Source organism: Saccopteryx leptura, chromosome 7, assembly GCF_036850995.1.
Source record: "Saccopteryx leptura isolate mSacLep1 chromosome 7, mSacLep1_pri_phased_curated, whole genome shotgun sequence".
Lineage (NCBI taxonomy): Eukaryota > Metazoa > Chordata > Mammalia > Chiroptera > Emballonuridae > Saccopteryx > Saccopteryx leptura.
The window spans coordinates 46,637,839-46,654,788 of NC_089509.1; the positions used below are offsets into that span (position 1 = coordinate 46,637,839).

Consider the following 16,950-nt stretch of genomic DNA (forward strand, 5'->3'; position numbering starts at 1 on the left):
GTAATGAAATAAGAGTTCTGACATTGGGTTTTATACTTTCTTTTTTTATTTTATTTATTTATTTTTGGAGGGAGGAGAGAGGGAGAGTGAAAGTGAGCACAAGGGGGGAGAAGCAGGTAGCACCTACTTACAGTAGTTGCTTCCTGTATGTTCCCTGACTGGGAGGCAAGCCCAGGAATTTGTTTGTTTTTTTTTTGTTTTTTGTTTTTGTTTTTGTTTTTGTATTTTTCTGAAGCTGGAAACGGGGAGAGACAGTCAGACAGACTCCCGCATGCGCCCGACCGGGATCCACCCGGCACGCCCACCAGGGGCGACGCTCTGCCCACCAGGGGGCGATGCTCTGCCCCTCCAGGGCGTCGCTCTGCCACGACTAGAGCCACTCTAGCACCTGGGGCAGAGGCCAAGGAGCCATCCCCAGCGCCCGGGCCATCTTTGCTCCAATGGAGCCTTGGCTGCGGGAGGGGAAGAGAGAGACTGAGAGGAAGGAGGGGGGGGGGGGGGGGTGGAGAAGCAAATGGGCGCTTCTTTTATGTGCCCTGGCCGGGAATCGAACCCAGGTCCCCCGCATGCCAGGCCGATGCTCTACCGCTGAGCCAACCGGCCAGGGCCAAGCCCCGGAATTTGAACCACCAACCTCAGCATTCCAGGTCAGTGCTTCATCCACTGCGCCACCACAGGTCACGCTGGGCTTTATACTTCAATCTCATTTATTTTTAACTTTTTCAAAAACATATTTGTAAGAAAACATTCATACTTCCTTTTGACATTTCTTGGGATTTTATTTTATGAAACATTTATTGTTTCTGAACTTACAAAATCAAAAGCACCAAATGTAAATCAGTAAGTTCTTTTCATTTACTGGTATCTACTCCCAGAAATGACATTGAACTTTTAAGTAAAACAAACTAGTTATTCCTCACTTATAATCTTTAGTAATGAGATGTTAAATATACAAGTTCTCAAACTTCTAGTATGAAGATAAGAGCAAAGGCTCTGAAGTCAGATAATCAGTTTTTAAATGCCATTTCTAGCGCTTCCAAGATTTTCACCCTGAATAACTGGAAGATTGATGATGCAGCCACAAATCTAGAGAAGGCTGATTTTCATAAAGGAAATTATTACTTTATTTGATTTAGATATTTTGAGCTCAAGTGGTAGAAGATTAGGTAGGGGAAGATGATCAGCAGGTAACTGAAATGTGGATCTTTGCAATAAGGTACTAGTTGGAAATACAAATTTGGAAGTTGTCCTTGTAGAGATGATATTTTGAAGTGACAGGAGAAGGAAATAGTAAGGAGAAAAAAAATAGAACAAGAAGAAAGGTAAAAGGACAACTTTGGAGAAGCTGCACACCAACAAATTGTAATACCTTGATAAAATGGACAATTTCCTAGAAACACTCAACCTACCAAGACTAAATTATGAAAAATAGAAAATCTAATAGATATACACCTGGTGAAGAGATTGAAACAGTAATCAAAAAGTTCCCAACAAAGAAAGCCCAGGACCTAGAGGCTTCACTCATGAATTCTATCAAACATTCAAATAAGAATCACCAACAATGTTTCTCACATTCTTCCAAAAAAAAAAAAAAAAAAGGATAGAACACTTCCTAACTCATTCTGAAGGCAGCGTTACCCTGACAGCAAAGCCAGACAGAAACACTATAAGAAAAGAAGACTACATATTAATATTCCTTACAGATATCAGTGTAAAAATCCTCTGCAAAATACTAGCAAACCTAATTCAGCAGCATATTACAAGCATTACACATCTTGACCAAATCAGATTTGTTCCTGCCATGGAAGGATGGTTCATATACTAAATCAGTTAATGTAATACTACCTTAACAGAAAGATTGGATAAACAAAATACTCTATGTTACATACAATGGAATATTAGCCAGCCTTTAAGAGGAAGGAAATCTGACACCTGCACAACATAGATGAACCTTGAAAACCTTGAAGTTTATGTTAAGTGAAATAAGACAGCCACAAAATTGATTCTGCTTTTAGGAGACAGCTAGATTAGTCAGATTCACAGACACAGAATGTAGGGTAGTTTCTAGAGGCTGGGCCTGGGGAATGGAGAGTTAGTGTTTTAACAGATACAGAGTTTCATTTGAGGAAGATGCAGAAGTTCTAGAGATGGATGGTGGTGAACAACAATCTAAGTGTACTTAATGCCACAGAACTGTACACTTAAAATGGTTAAAATGGAAAATTTTATGTTATGTGTATTTTACCACAGCTTTTAAGAAATCTGTTACAAAAAATTAGAATTGGTGTAGCCTAGAATTTTTTACTAGCTGTTTTATTGCTGTCTATCTGCCATTCGTCAGTTTGAGAAACTCATCAGTCTTTTCCACTTAGCTGTTCATACTCCAAGCCAGTTCTTGTCACAGTGTCCCCTCTAGTTCACTATAATTTAAGACTTGTAAGCTCCTCTTTAAGAAGTCAGTGTGCTACGTCCATTTAACAACACTTTGTCAAGCAGATTGTTTGAGTATTTTAGATTAATGAGAGAAACAAAGACAAGATAGGTAAGTGATTTTTAAAATATTATTGGTCAAGATTGCAAAAGCAGCACATGCTTTTTAAAAAATGCAAATAATTCAAGATAAACAATATAAAGTGATGGTTCTTTTCCTCACTCCCCCAGGGTGAACATTGTTACTAATTTGATATATATCCTTTGAGAATATGTGAATCATATTTTATCAAAAATGGAATTGTGCTCATCTGAAAAAGGCTTTAAAATTTTTTTAATGTTTTTATCTTCATTGTCATCTCTAAGATTTATTGAGACCTATCTTTGTCAAAGTTCTTTACAGTCATCTAATTTAATCATTATACAAATCTTATAAAGAAATATTATTTTCATTTTTCAGATGAGGAAAATCAAGTGCAGAGAACTGAAATAACTTGCCCACAACCATATAACTAATAAGTAGTAAAGCTAGGAGAGCGGGGATTTGAAAAAATCTGCTTGGCTAGAGGTTTCATGTCTATAGCTGTGCCTAAAATTGATAGTCTTTCAAGTTTATACATATTGAGCTGCCTCATTTCGTTTTATAGCTGTCCATATCCCTTGTACTACTTCTTTCTTTAAACATTATTTTCTTTAACATTCCAGACACCATGCTTCATTTTTCTCATACACTCTTGAGCCCCACTTCCTCAATCCCTTTTGTTAGTACCAGGCCACTAAATAATAATTTTTTAAGACATTCTTTGCTTCTTTATATTCTTATAGGAGCTCTCTCATCTTTTCCTGTGGCTTCAGATACCTATGAGAGTGACTTCTAAATTTGTCTTCTTACTCCAGACCTACTTTCTGAGCTCTAGATCCATGTATCTCATTTCCACTTGGACGGCATATTAAATTGAATGTCAGACCTGAACTCATATATTCATTATTTTTTCTCACCTGTACCATTTCAAGGGAGTGATAAGTTTTAGAAGCTGCCTTTTACTTATCCTAAATTACGTCACATAAGTTTCATAGAATGATCTCTTATACTACTACTAGTGTCATACTGTTGACCAGGGGTCCCCAAACTTTTTACACAGGGGGCCAGTTCACTGTCCCGCAGACCGTTGGAGGGCCGGACTATAAAAAAAACTATGAACAAATCCCTATGCACACTGCACATATCTTATTTTAAAGTAAAAAAACAAAACGGGAACAAATACAATATTTAAAATAAAGAACAAGTAAATTTAAATCAACAAACTGACCAGTATTTCAATGGGAACTATAGACCTGCTTTTGGCTAATGAGATGGTCAATGTCCGGTTCCATATTTGTCACTGCTAGCCCTAACAAGTGATATGATGCGCTTCTGGAGCCCTGACGCGTGCATCCCACGTCACCGGAAGTAGTACTGTACATGAGCGATGCCCCACTTTGCTCTCACTGACCACCAATGAAAGAGGTGCCCCTTCTGGAAGTGCGGTGGGGGCTGGATAAATGGCCTCAGGGGGCCGCATGTGGCCCATGGGCCGTAGTTTGGGGACCCCTGCTATTGACCATCAAGTGTATTTATGTTCCCTGGCCCCAAGTAGTGTTTTTCTCTTTTCTGTACCAAAGTTTCCATTGTTATGCCTAGGCAGTCCTGCCACCATACCTTCAAATTGTTTGTCTTACACCCTCCAGTCTAAGTGTCTAGTAAAGTGTTACACACTTTAAATTTATATGTAAATCCTCTTAGCCCTACCAAGTCAGCATTGTTAGCCCCATTTTCAAATCAAGAAAGTGATATTCAGTAAAGTTAGTTTTTCAACGTAAGTGGCAGAATCAATACTGATACTAGGTTTATTGATTCTAAACTCCATTTTCGTTAAAATAACCTAGCTAAATTATATCCCATTTCAGGTTTTCAACCTGTTTTCTTTCCATTGCTACAAATCTAATATAGTCTCTTCTTTTCTTGGATGTATTCTGACTTTATGATCCATACATCTCTTTCCAAAAAGGTAGAATGTAAAACTTGCTTTTACTATTTCTTCTACTCATCCTATGACAATTTAGGATGTTCCAGGCACATAAGAAATACCTGTACCTGACCAGGCGGTGGCACAGTGGATGGAGCATCAGACTGGGATACGGAGGACCCAGGTTCGAAACCCCAAGGTTACTGGCTTGAGCATGGGCTTATCTGGTTTGAGCGCGGGCTCACCAGCTTGAGTGCTGGGTCACTGGCCTGAAGCCCAAGGTTGCTGGCTTGAGTACAGGGTCACTGGCTTGAGCAAGGGGTCACTCGCTCTGCTGCAGGCTCTCAGTCAAGGCACATGTGAGAAGGTAATCAATGAACTACTAAGGAGATTAAGGAGCCACAACAAAAAATTGGTGCTTCTCATCTCTCTCCCTTCCTGTCTGTCCTTATCTGTCCCTTTTTCTGTCTGTCTGTCTGTCTCTCTCTCTCTCTCTCTCTCTCACACACACACACACACACACACTAAAAAAAAAAATAGGGTCCTGGCCAGTTGGCTCAGCGGTAGAGCGTCGGCCCGGCGTGTGAAAGTCTTGGGTTCGATTCCTGGTCAGGGGTCAGAGCACACAGGAGAAGCACCCTCTCCTTGCTCTCTCTCTTCCCCTCCTGCAGCCAAGGCTCCATTGGAGCAAAGTTGGCCTGGGCGCTGAGGATGGCTCTATGGCCTCCTCCGCAGGCGCTAGAATGGCTCCAATCAAAACGGAGCAACGCCCCAGAGGGGCAGAGCATTACCCCCGGTGGGCATGCCGAGTGGATCCCGGTCAGGCGAATGTGGGAGTCTGTCTGACTGCCTCCCAGCTTCTAGCTTCAGAAAAATATAAAAAAAAATACCTATGATTCAAAGGTAAATAAAACATAGAGAATGCACTTAAAGGGTTCACAGTCTAATATTGCTTATTCTGCTTCCTTCTCTTTATAAGAACTCTTATGTATTCACACTGAGAGGTCTTGTAATTTACAAAACAGAGGAGTTTTTAAATCTCTGTAGCCCTTGATATAGACAACTTTTAATAAGCTTACAGAATAAGGGACTGTTACATAGGGCTGTGATAGAGTTGGCTTGGCCTCTGAATTAGTTACTGTATCGGATAAGCTGTTCTTACAAAGGGACCGAGAAATATTGTGGTTTAATTAAGATGGAAGTTTATTTTTCACTCATAACAGTCCAGAAGTGAGCAGACCAGTCTGGTTAAGGCAGCTTGAGAATCCTCAAAATATGGTTTTTATCACTGGAATCACAGTAGCGGCTCTACTTGTTACCATTTCCCTGCTATTGGAGAGGGAGAGGAAGAGAGAGAAAAGCAGAGAAGAGAAGAACAGGCAGCTTCCTTTTAGTGATGTGGTCCAGAATTTGTACAGCTCACTTCTGTTCACATCCTTTTGCCAGGACTTAGTTACATGGTCATACCTGGTAGTTGGAAAGGCTAATAAATATATTCCCTATGCCCAGTAAATATGTAGTATTACTAAAAAAAAAAAAAAAGAATGAGAATAAGACTGTATTCAAGATATGGGAGAATAATTAGCAGTCTTTGCCACATCTTATGGCTAAGTTAAAGTTGCCTGGAGATTTCAAATATTACAAGATTCCATAATGTGGAATTAAATATGTAATCAGTTTTATTACATTACCAACTTGCCTGTCATCCGTTTCTACCACTATTCTATGGGGGAAAACAAATATGTTTAATAAAGAGTTAAGTACCCTTTATTGCTTCTTTGACCATCTTTCTTAGAGAAGAATCAGTGATAAAATAATAAAAAACATCTGAAAATTTTAAAACTGTCATTTAAAAGTCAGCTTATTATATTTATATATGATTAAGTTACAGAAATATGGATATAGCTAATCTGCTTGTCCTAGGATCCTTTGTATTATGTAAATAAAATATAAATCTCTTTGTTAAGAAGAGAAATACAGAATAAAATGAAGTTGGCTCTTCCTGCCCAGTTCTTCATTAAAAGAGAAAAATCAACAATGTCCTATGTGTAGAAAGAAATCTTAATTCTAAGATAGTCAGGTGCTGTGCTACAAATTGCTTTTTCTTTGTACTGATAATGAAGGTGAAGGACACTAACCGGTGAGCCTAAGATAACTAAATTTGATTGTGCTCCGTCTCTTTATCATAAATTACAGATCCAAACGTTTTTCTGACAAGAAACATAAAGTCTTAAGGTCTGTCTTGTCAGATTGCTTTCTTCTAGAGCTAGTCTTGACCATCTGAAATATTAACTATCAATCTAAAGGCTTATGTTTCCTCTAAATCTTGTAAAACATGTTTTAAAAGGATTGTGTGACAGCATAAAATGCCTTTCTTATAGGTACTATTTTACTTAAAGTGTAAATGACCTCATTGTTTACCACCCTTTTTATTTTTTTGCTTTTTTTGTTCCCCCAAAACATATTTCTCTTTGTAAAGTATTACTGGAAACAGAGCGGTTCACTCTGGTTTTTTTCCTACCAAAGCTACAAGTATTAGAATAAAGGTGCTTCTGGCTGTTTCTAATCAAAGCCTTATTCCTTCTGTTGTAGTTGTTAGTACATTGCCACAGATTCATTTTCTACCTATCATAATTTAAATGTGTGTATCCTTTGTTCCAGTTTTTTATTTCCAGAAATATGTCCTGTCAAAACTTTCAGACAGGTATGCTAGGTTCAAGAAGATCCATTAATAATTAGGAAAATTTAAATTATTTATACTCAAAATTATTTTGAGCACTTTATTCAGTATATTATAACACAGGAACTGCTTTAGGTATTGGATCTACAATGATAAGCAGACATGCTCTGCCTTGTGGAATGGTGGCACAGTCTGGTAAAGCAGGGACTAGTCAAAAAGTCTCAGAAATGTCAAGTTTCAAAATCTGATAAGTATCAGGAAGAAAGGGAAACTGCTATTAGAATGTCTGTTAGGGACTTGGCCTAATCTAGAAGGTCAGCGAACATAATCTTTATGAAGTGATTTTTGAAAGGGCTGGGTTGGGGGGTAGGATGCTTTTCAGGTATAAGGACCTATGTTTTAAAGACCTGTGGGCCTAAAAGACATGAGAGTACAAGGGAAATAGTGCAGTGAGAAGAGTCAAGGGCAAGACTATGTAGAATCTTAGAGACCATATTGAGAATTTTTGGTTCTTTATCATATGAGCAATAGGAAGTCATGTGCGATTTTGGTGGGGGGAAGATTGAGTGTTATATTTGCCTTTTTCAAAGAATGCAATAGCTAGTGTGTAGGGAATGAATTGGCTAATAGATTTAAGGAGAACAGTTAGACTATTGCAGTCGTTTATTATGGCTGTGATGGCTACACTGGAGATGGAAAAGTAGATAGATTTGAGAGATATTTAAGATTAAAATTGACATATAATGGATTGGCTATAGAACAAGTAGATGTCAAGTATGGCTATAACTTTCTGTATAGATAATGGTGCCAGATAGAGAAGGAATTCTAGCAAAAAATAACAACTGATTTTTAAGGGAGCAGGGCAGATGGTGAGATTTGAGGGGTTGAGGTAGTTGGAGAGGAGAATTATTAGTTTTGCATAAGTAAAATTTGAAGTGCTTGTCCAGTAGTACTTGGCCACATAGATCTAGAGCTCAGAGAAGAGGTCTAAACTAAAAGAAGAAATTTGAGAGACTGCATATGACCAGTCATTTGGGATCATATTGCCTAAGGGGAGTATATATAGCAAAGAGAGGACATTTGTAGAACTAGTGGTTATTTAGGGCCTTGGGCTTTGTGGTAAGGCAAACTTGAATTCAAATCCCAGCTCTAATACCTACTTAGAAACTTTGGGAATGTTATTTTGTACCTCTTTGTGCCTCAGTTTTCTCATCTGTAATCTCCTCAAAAGGCTAGTGTAAGGAATAAACGAGATAAAGAATATAAAGCTCTCTGATTCTGATGCATAGTAAATATTCAGTGAAATGATCATATGATGATAATGTGTTGTTGAAAAACTTGGTTACAAAAAAAATTCTCATTTTTAAAATAGTAAGATACAGCCTGACAAGGCGGTGGCACAGTGGATGGAGCATTAGACTGGGATGCGGAGGACCCAGATTTCAAAACCCCAAGGTCACCAGCTTTAGTGTAGACTCATCCAACTTGAGCACGGGCTCACCAGTTGGAGCAACTTGCTGGCTTGAGCATGGGATCATAGTCATAACCCCATGGTCACTGGCTTGAGCCCAAACAAAGGTCACTGGCTTGAAGCCCAAGGTCACTGGCTTGAGCTCAAGGTTGCTACTTAAGCAAGGGGTCACTCGCTCTGCTGTAGCCTCTTCTCCTCCACCCCCAGTCAAGGCACATGTGAGAAAGCAGTCAATGAATAACTAAGGTGCCACAACAAAAAATTGATGCTTCTCATCCCTCTCCCTTCCTGTCTGTCCCTATCTGTCCCTCTCTCTGACTCTCTGTCACAACAACAACAACAACAACAACAAAGTAAGATACATATAGCCTGACCTATGGTGGCACAGTGGATAAATTGTTGACCTGGAATACTGAGGACGCCAGTTCAAATCCCTGGGCCTGCCCAGTCAATGCACATACGAGAAGCAACTACTATGAGTTGATGATTCCAGCTTCCACCCTCTGTCTCTCTCCCTATCTCACTTTTTACATTATGCATATCTTGGTTTTTGTTGTGGTGGGGATGGTGGACATTTTGTTGTTGGCATTTTTTTCAACAAGCATGCTACTTTTTTATTTTTTAACAGCCATTAATTCCTTAATCATTTTTGAGCCTGTTTTTTATAGGCTTTAAGAACTTTCTTTGTAAACTTTGAACAACCAGTTTTTTGTTGTTTTTGCTTGATGGAATATTTTTAATTCAATGGAGATACCACTTTGATTTCTCAAAAAGAAACTTCTGAGTCCTAGGTTATGATAAACTGGAAGAAAGACTGAGAAAACTGGCTTAGAGCATGGGGTGGTTGTGTGGTAAGTCTGGTGACAAATCACCTTTGTTCAGTGGTAATCAGAGCTGTAGTTAATGGATGTATGCACTACATGCTATGGTAATAGATATTATGTAGATACCTTGTTAACTATTAAAGGAAAGGAATTAATAATAATAGTTGCAAGGAGTTTATTCTGTGCCAGATTTTTTTTCAAGATTTTATTTATTCATTTTAGAGAGAGGAAAGAGAGAGAGAAAGGTGTTGAGGGAGGAGCAGGAAGCCTCAATTCATAGTCGCTTCCTGTATGTACCTTGACCAGGCAAGCCTGGGGTTTCAAACCAGCAACCTTGGCATTCCAGGTCGATGCTTTGCCAATACAGTTTAGACTACGTGCCAGATATTGTACGTGCCGTCTCCTTCAATCCTTCAGGTAAACATTATTTTCATTTCAAAGAGAAAGAAACCAAGGCCAAAGGAGACTAAGTAAATTAATCAGAGCCAAAACACAAGATTGTAAAATAAAAAATAGTTTGTCTTAGTTTACCATTTGACATGCTATGAAATTGGTGGCAGCATTGTCACCTAATAATAGATAAGCAAATGGGATAATTTGATCTGTCATATTGTAGCTCTAGCCTAAATAAATCTTGGTACTGCAAGGGTAAGGGAGGACAGGACTTCTACCTGGTTGTATGAGTACATAGCAGATAATGGCTGAGGAATGAGCTGTGTAAACCAGGATCTCTGAGTTGCTAATCCTATGCAATCTCATTTTTATTAACTTAAAATTGAAGTTGATGTTTAGTGTGCCAAAGTGTCAAGATAAGACAATTAATCTGTTTCTCAAGTGCTCTGTATTGGGATAATTAATATTTTTTTTTATCTTCCTTCATGAACTGTGGAGTTGCCTATTTAGAACATTTCTGGTAGCCAAACAAATCCTTCAGTAAGGCTTCTGCTCTCTTTGTTAATCTTGGAACAATATGAAAAGATTTTTAAATTGAGACTATTTTTTTATTCATTCATTTAATTCATTAATAATTTCATTCCTTTTTTTAATATTTGGCAAATAGTGGTATTTTTCAGAATATTGAGATTAGTTCTTGAGAATGAGAAGAGACAATGTTCAAGAAGAGATAAATGATCTATTTAGAGCAGTGGTTCTCAAACTTTTTGAAGTTGGGGTGCATTTAAAATTCTACAAATAATTGTAGGCGCACTATATACAAATTTCTGAGAAATATGTTATAATAATTAAGTCAAATATTAAAGAAAAATATATAAAGTCCAAGCGTGCTTTTATGGTAATTAAACAAAATAAATACAACAAAATTAAATTTATTCTGACATTAAAAAATATTTTTATGTTACATATTTTGAGTTATGCTTTTTAGAATTCATAAAAAGAGGGGTTAAAAAATAAAAAAAAATGACAAAAAAGTTATTTCTTTATATATATAGATACATTCTTAGTAAGATTTAGTAAATTCGGCAGGTCCTGGCATGAATGTGTTAAGTTTTCTCATTCTTTTGTTTTTGAGAAACATGAGCCTAGTGTGTCCTAGTGATTTCTTCAATGTTTGAACATATATTTGAAAGACAAACTCTCATTTCCTCATCAATACATTGAAGAATTCCTCTCTTTTTACTCTTAATTGTGTTGAAGGTAGAAAATCTTAATTCACATAAATAGCATGTTGAAAATTGTAGTAAAATGTTCAAAGCTTTTTTAGATATTGCCACATATTCTTCTTTTATAGAAATGCAAAAGGCTTCAAGAGACAATTCCTTTTGTTTCATCATCAATCCACAATCAATGGATATAGCTGTCAGTTCTTCTTCTGTTAATATTAAACCAAAATCACTTGAAGCTTCCATGAATGGGTTTCTAATCCAATCGTATTGTTCAGTGTTAAGTGATGGAAAATACTATAAATTAAATTCTGCCCATCAGCCTTCAAGTCCTATTTTATTTACACTTAACTTTTGCTCACTTCCAGAATTGGATTCTTCAATATCATGCTGTTTTGAGAAATCTATCCATTTTATTTGGGTGTATTTATCTAAAAATAATATAATGATGTGTTAATAATAAATATAATAATGATGTGTTAACAAAAAGAGCAGTATTTCCATAATGAAATGGTATAATAGAGTAACTATATTTATTTTATATCTGGGCACATGCTGTGAACCATCACAGCTAGTACTTCCAGGTCCTGAGTACGAATGATGCGGACTTAAGAAAATACGTGGAATTAAGAAAATACAGGATTAGGAGGGCCCTGGAATTGCTGCTGGCAAGAACAAAGCATGCCCAAAAACCGCATCTTGCTTTATTTATAGGGAAAAGTGGGCCATTAGCAAATCAATGAGATCTTTGATCATGTTTCCAAGGCAACCCAAGAATTTTACCAAGTGCAGAAAACCCCCACCATACATATCATCTTAACTTTACACCAAACAAAGGATAGAAGAAACTTGCCTCCAGTCTTTCCAGGGAACACGGGGGTAGTGTAAACAATCCAGCACCACAGCTTAACAGCCTTTTGCAACCTAATCAGGCAAGTGAGGTGGGGGGTTTGGGCAGACTGTCAGCTTACACCTCTATCTCCCAAAAATCTTAACTCCAAAAACCCTCTTGGTTATTTGGTCCCCAACAGGCACATATTTCTCTGGAATACCATAGGGCGCACCTGGAAATCTTCTAGGGCACACCAGTGCACCCTGGTGCACACTTTGAGAACCACTGATTTAGAGTATTATAGGTAAGGACACTAGATTTTTTTTCTTCATCTAGGAAATAAGTGCTTTGGAAAATATGAAAAATGAAAATTTTCAATGTCAGGAATAGGAAAAAATTCATTTTATAGAACTCTAATTTATGAAACTCATGAACACTTGAGCAGCTGTATGTCCAAAATTATGGAAAATATGCTGCCATAGTTTTGAAGATAGATTCAGATTTTTACTGAATAAAGGGACATTTCTTAAGCTTTTGATTTATTTGTGATAGTCGAGAGTATGTAGAGACAACCATTTTTAATAAATTTAAGATGTGTGCTATATTTGATCACCATTGTTTTAAGTTTTGCTTTTGAACACTAAGAAAGAATACAAAGTGCATTGTAGCACAAGTACCTAAGTACCTGTTTTGCCTCTTTCGATGCTGGTAGACCACTTGTTTTGCTAGTCTTTAGAATTGGAAGGCGTGTCAAATACACAGAAGCCAGAGTCATCTTGGCCAGATGGTGTTTGATACAGATGGATGGTTAGTTGTCATGCAGATCTCTTAGTTGGTAACTTGTTGCTGCCATCTGACTCAAAGAATCATTCACACACACTGGCTGTCAAAAGCATCTTCTCTTCTGTCTGTTTTAGCTGTCATGTCTGTGCTCTGTACAGAAGTGTTGACAAGACATTGCTGTTGTACATTTTCAATGTGGTTGTTAGTGATTTTTCTGTTTTATGGGGTCTTTGATAGTGCCGGAATATACTAACATTGTAAATTTTTTTTAATATTGTGACAGTGCAATAAATACCTGACCTTTTAAAAGGGCTTCTCGGGTTATAAGTTTATTCAGATCTGTTTAGTGAGCAAAAGAATTTAATTTAAAAAACACTTTTTGAAAGAAAAATTAAAAAACTTTGTTTCTTTTAGTTTCCAAACATAGCAAATAAACTGAATTCTATTGATTACTTTCTAATTTGATATAATAATTCTCTGGACTTCCCCTCTCACAGCCTACTGGCCAATTGGTTTTTAATATTTTCTGAATAAGTATTTTCTCTTCTTGAACCTTATTTTTTGATGGTATAAGTTTCCCTTTTATTAAAAAAATAATTTCAGACATTGCCTATCATTTGTATCTGTAGTCTTAAACTTCATTTTGTCTTTTTCACTAAGTCACCATGTCTGTGCATTTTTTCTTTTTTCCTTACAGAAGTATAAGCAAAGCCTTTTCTCTGTTCCTTCAGGTCACTTCTGAAGGCATAATCTATTTCTCTGATACTTCTTCAGTCAGTAGTAGTTTATTTCTTCAAGTAGTGTTTACAGAGCATCTCAATATGTGCCAGGCACTCTGCTACACTCTGGGTGTCAGGACTAGTCTTTGCCCTTGAGATCATAGTTTAAAGGGAAATTAGATATATAAACAATTAGACTAGAATATTGTTACTTTTGTAATGTACGTATGTGGAAAGAGCAGTGAGAGAACATGGACCTTTGCTATTCTGTTTCCCCTGCTATACTTCCAAATTACTAATTTTTAAATTATTGCAGAATTTGCTTGAGTTTATATCAAGTGATCCAAGAAATAGTTCAAAACTTCATTTTGAAATAATTGTTGAGTTATTGATTTTTTTCAAGTTAATAAACACATTTTCAGCATTATCTATTTATTACAATATGTGCAGATGTGCAAAAGTATGTTTATAAGCCAGGAACTAGAAGATGATAATTACCTGGCACAGCGTTCTGAGTTGGTTCCAAAGGAAAATACTGGTCAATTGGTTTTCATAAGATGAGGAAAATGTGTATATAATAGATGGAGAATGGACTAAGGCTTAAATAATAATACATTTATTCTGTGTCTATCTCTAACTTGCTAAATTTTTTGTACTAGTTACCTAATGCCTGGATAGTAGAATGTACATACCTATCAAAGTATAGTGAAAGGATGGGTAATTAATTATTGGTCAGTGTTTGGGATGAGCCTTGAGTTCTGCTGAGAAATTTCTGAATACACAGAAATAGATGGAAAGGACTAACATCAACGAGTTTGCTGATTTCCTCAGCCCCGGTGGCTGTGTGTGTAGCCCAGGTAAATTTAAGGTATTGTAGAATTTGCTATAGACATTTGAATCCTTCTTTCAGTCACCCACTCATTCAAGGGCCTTTTACATAAATTTATGGAGGAATAAGATGTCATATCAGAGAAAGCCTGACCCTAGACTGGATTTTAGTATCTAGGGTTTATTTCAGATACTTATCTTATAAAACATATGGTCCAGGTGAACTCACAAAATCTGTTCTATTCATAATGAAATTTACTTGGATATCTTTTAACTTGAATTCTTTATTTACTTTACTTTTTTCTTTTTACTTATCGTCATAAGACATATGGTCCAGGTGAACTCACAGATCTGTTCTATTCATAATGAAATTTACTTGGATATTTTTTAACTTAAATTCTTTATTTCCTTGGTTTTTTCTTTTTCAGTAAGCATGGTTGAAGTACCTCCTATATATAAGTTACCTCGCAGAGCTCTATGGGATTGTCATGTTACATAAGACTACAATCAGGCATGCACATCACTTGCATTATTTATAGCTCTGCCAGTTCTGTTTAAAATGTATTATAAAATTTTGTCTTTTATATGGGAAAATGTTTGGGGGATTTTTGCTTTAATTTCTTTGTGTGTGTGTGTGTGTGTGTGTATGGGGGGGGAGAGAAGGACAGAGAAAGACAGATAGAAGGACAGATAGGAACAGATAGACAGGAAGGGACAGAGATGAGAAGCATCAATTCTTCATTGTAGCGCCTTAGTTATTCATTGATTGCTTTCTCATATGTGCCTTGTCCAGGGGGCTACAGCAGACCAAGTGACCCCTTGCTCAAGCCAGCGACTTTGGGCTTACGGTGGTGAGCCTTGCTCAAACCAGATGAACCCACACTCATGCCGGCAATCTCAGGGTTTCGAACCTGAGTCCTCTGCGTCCCAGTCCGGCGCTCTATCCACTGCGCCACTGCTTGGTCAGGCTGCTTTAGTTTCTTAAGCTAATTTGTTTTGGGACTCTAGGAACAACTGTGTGATTTGTAGAGAACGGTAGGCTTATTGAACTCTGAAAACAATAGAGCTTTACTGATTTTGAACTTTGATTAAGAATCAATTCAAAATCAAATATTTAGTATCTATTAAAGGACATTATAAGATTATTAAGGCCCCATCTCACATATCAAGAAATTTAAAATTTAGTCATTTATTTATTTCTCTGGTGATAGAAATTGGTAAAGAATTCTCTATTATATTTGGTAATATATTTTTAAAACTGTACTAGTTTGGTAATGTTAATGCAATATATTTAAATTTGCTTGAAGGTGTACAGCAGGGGTCCCCAAACTTTTTACACAGGGGGCCAGTTCACTGTCCCTCAGACCGTTGAAGGGCCAGACTATAAAAAAAACCTATGAACAAATCCCTATGCACACTGCACCTATCTTATTTTAAAGTAAAAAAACAAAACGGGAACAAATATAATATTTAAAATAAAGAACAAGTAAATTTAAATCAACAAACTGACCAGTATTTCAATGGGAACTATGGGCCTGCTTTTGGCTAATGAGATGGTCAGTGTCTGGTTCCATATGTGTCACTGCTAGCCATAACAAGTGATATGACGCGCTTCCGAAGCCCTGACGCGTGCATCCCGCGTCACCAGAAGTAGTACTGTATGTGAGCGACGCTGCGCTTTGCAGCGACACCACAAACTGTGCTCCTCTCACTGACCACCAGTGAAAGAGGTGCCCCTTCCGGAAGTGCGGCGGGGGCCAGATAAATGGCCTCAGGGGGCCACATGTGGCCCGCGGGCCATAGTTTGGGGACCCCTGGTGTACAGTATCTGTATTCTCTAATGCAAACTGTCTTCTTTCATTGCTTAATTCACACAGCCATTGCAATAAAATAGCAAAATTAATGGATTCAACACACAAGGGAAATTGTGGTATCTAAGCTATCCACTATTTCCTTGACTTCTTAAAACTTTTAGAAAGGAAGTTTATGATCAGTAGAATTTTATAATTTGTACATGTCCCTTCAGTATTCATAAAGTCTTAGTTATACCTATTTTCTTTTTTTCATTTTGTTCTCTAAAATTAATTTTAAAAGTGTGATTATTTAGAAGACATGAAATCTTACCTTTTTTTAAGTTAGTGAGTCTTTTTTTTTACTCCTGCATGCGCCCAACCGGGATCTACCCAGCACGCCCACCAGGGGCCACGCTCTGCCCACCAGGGGGCAATGCTCTGCCCCTCCGGGGCATCGCTCTGCCGTGACCAGAGCCACTCTAGCGCCTGGGGCAGAGGCCAAGGAGCCATCCCCAGCGCCCGGGCCATCTTTGCTCCAATGGAGCCTTGGCTGCAGGAGGGGAAGAGAGAGACAGAGAGGAAGGAGGGGGTGGGGGTGGAGAAGCAAATGGGCGCTTCTCCTATGTGCCCTGGCCGGGAATCGAACCCAGGTCCCCCACACGCCAGGCCGACGCCCTACCGCTGAGCCAACCGGCCAGGGCCAGATAGTGAGTCTTTTATAAGAAAGCTTTCAGCCTGACCTGTGGTGGCGCAGTGGATAAAGTGTCGACCTGGAATGCTGAGGTTGCCGGTTCAAAACCCTGGGCTTGCCTGGTCAAGGCACATATGGGAGTTGATGCTTCCTGCTCCGACCCCCCCCCCTCCTCTAAAATGAATAAATAAATAAAAATTTAAAAAAGAAAGCTTTTATATAACATTATTTTATTATTTGTGTCTTTTTTGTTATCAATAGGGTTAAATGCTAA

At 37.8% G+C, this 16,950-nt stretch overlaps 1 protein-coding gene across 8 annotated transcripts in view; it reads left to right on the plus strand.

Moving 5' to 3' along the window:
- Positions 1-16,950, plus strand: part of TANK (TRAF family member associated NFKB activator) — a 98,599-nt gene that overhangs the window by 44,136 nt on the left and 37,513 nt on the right. The window lies entirely within an intron of this gene.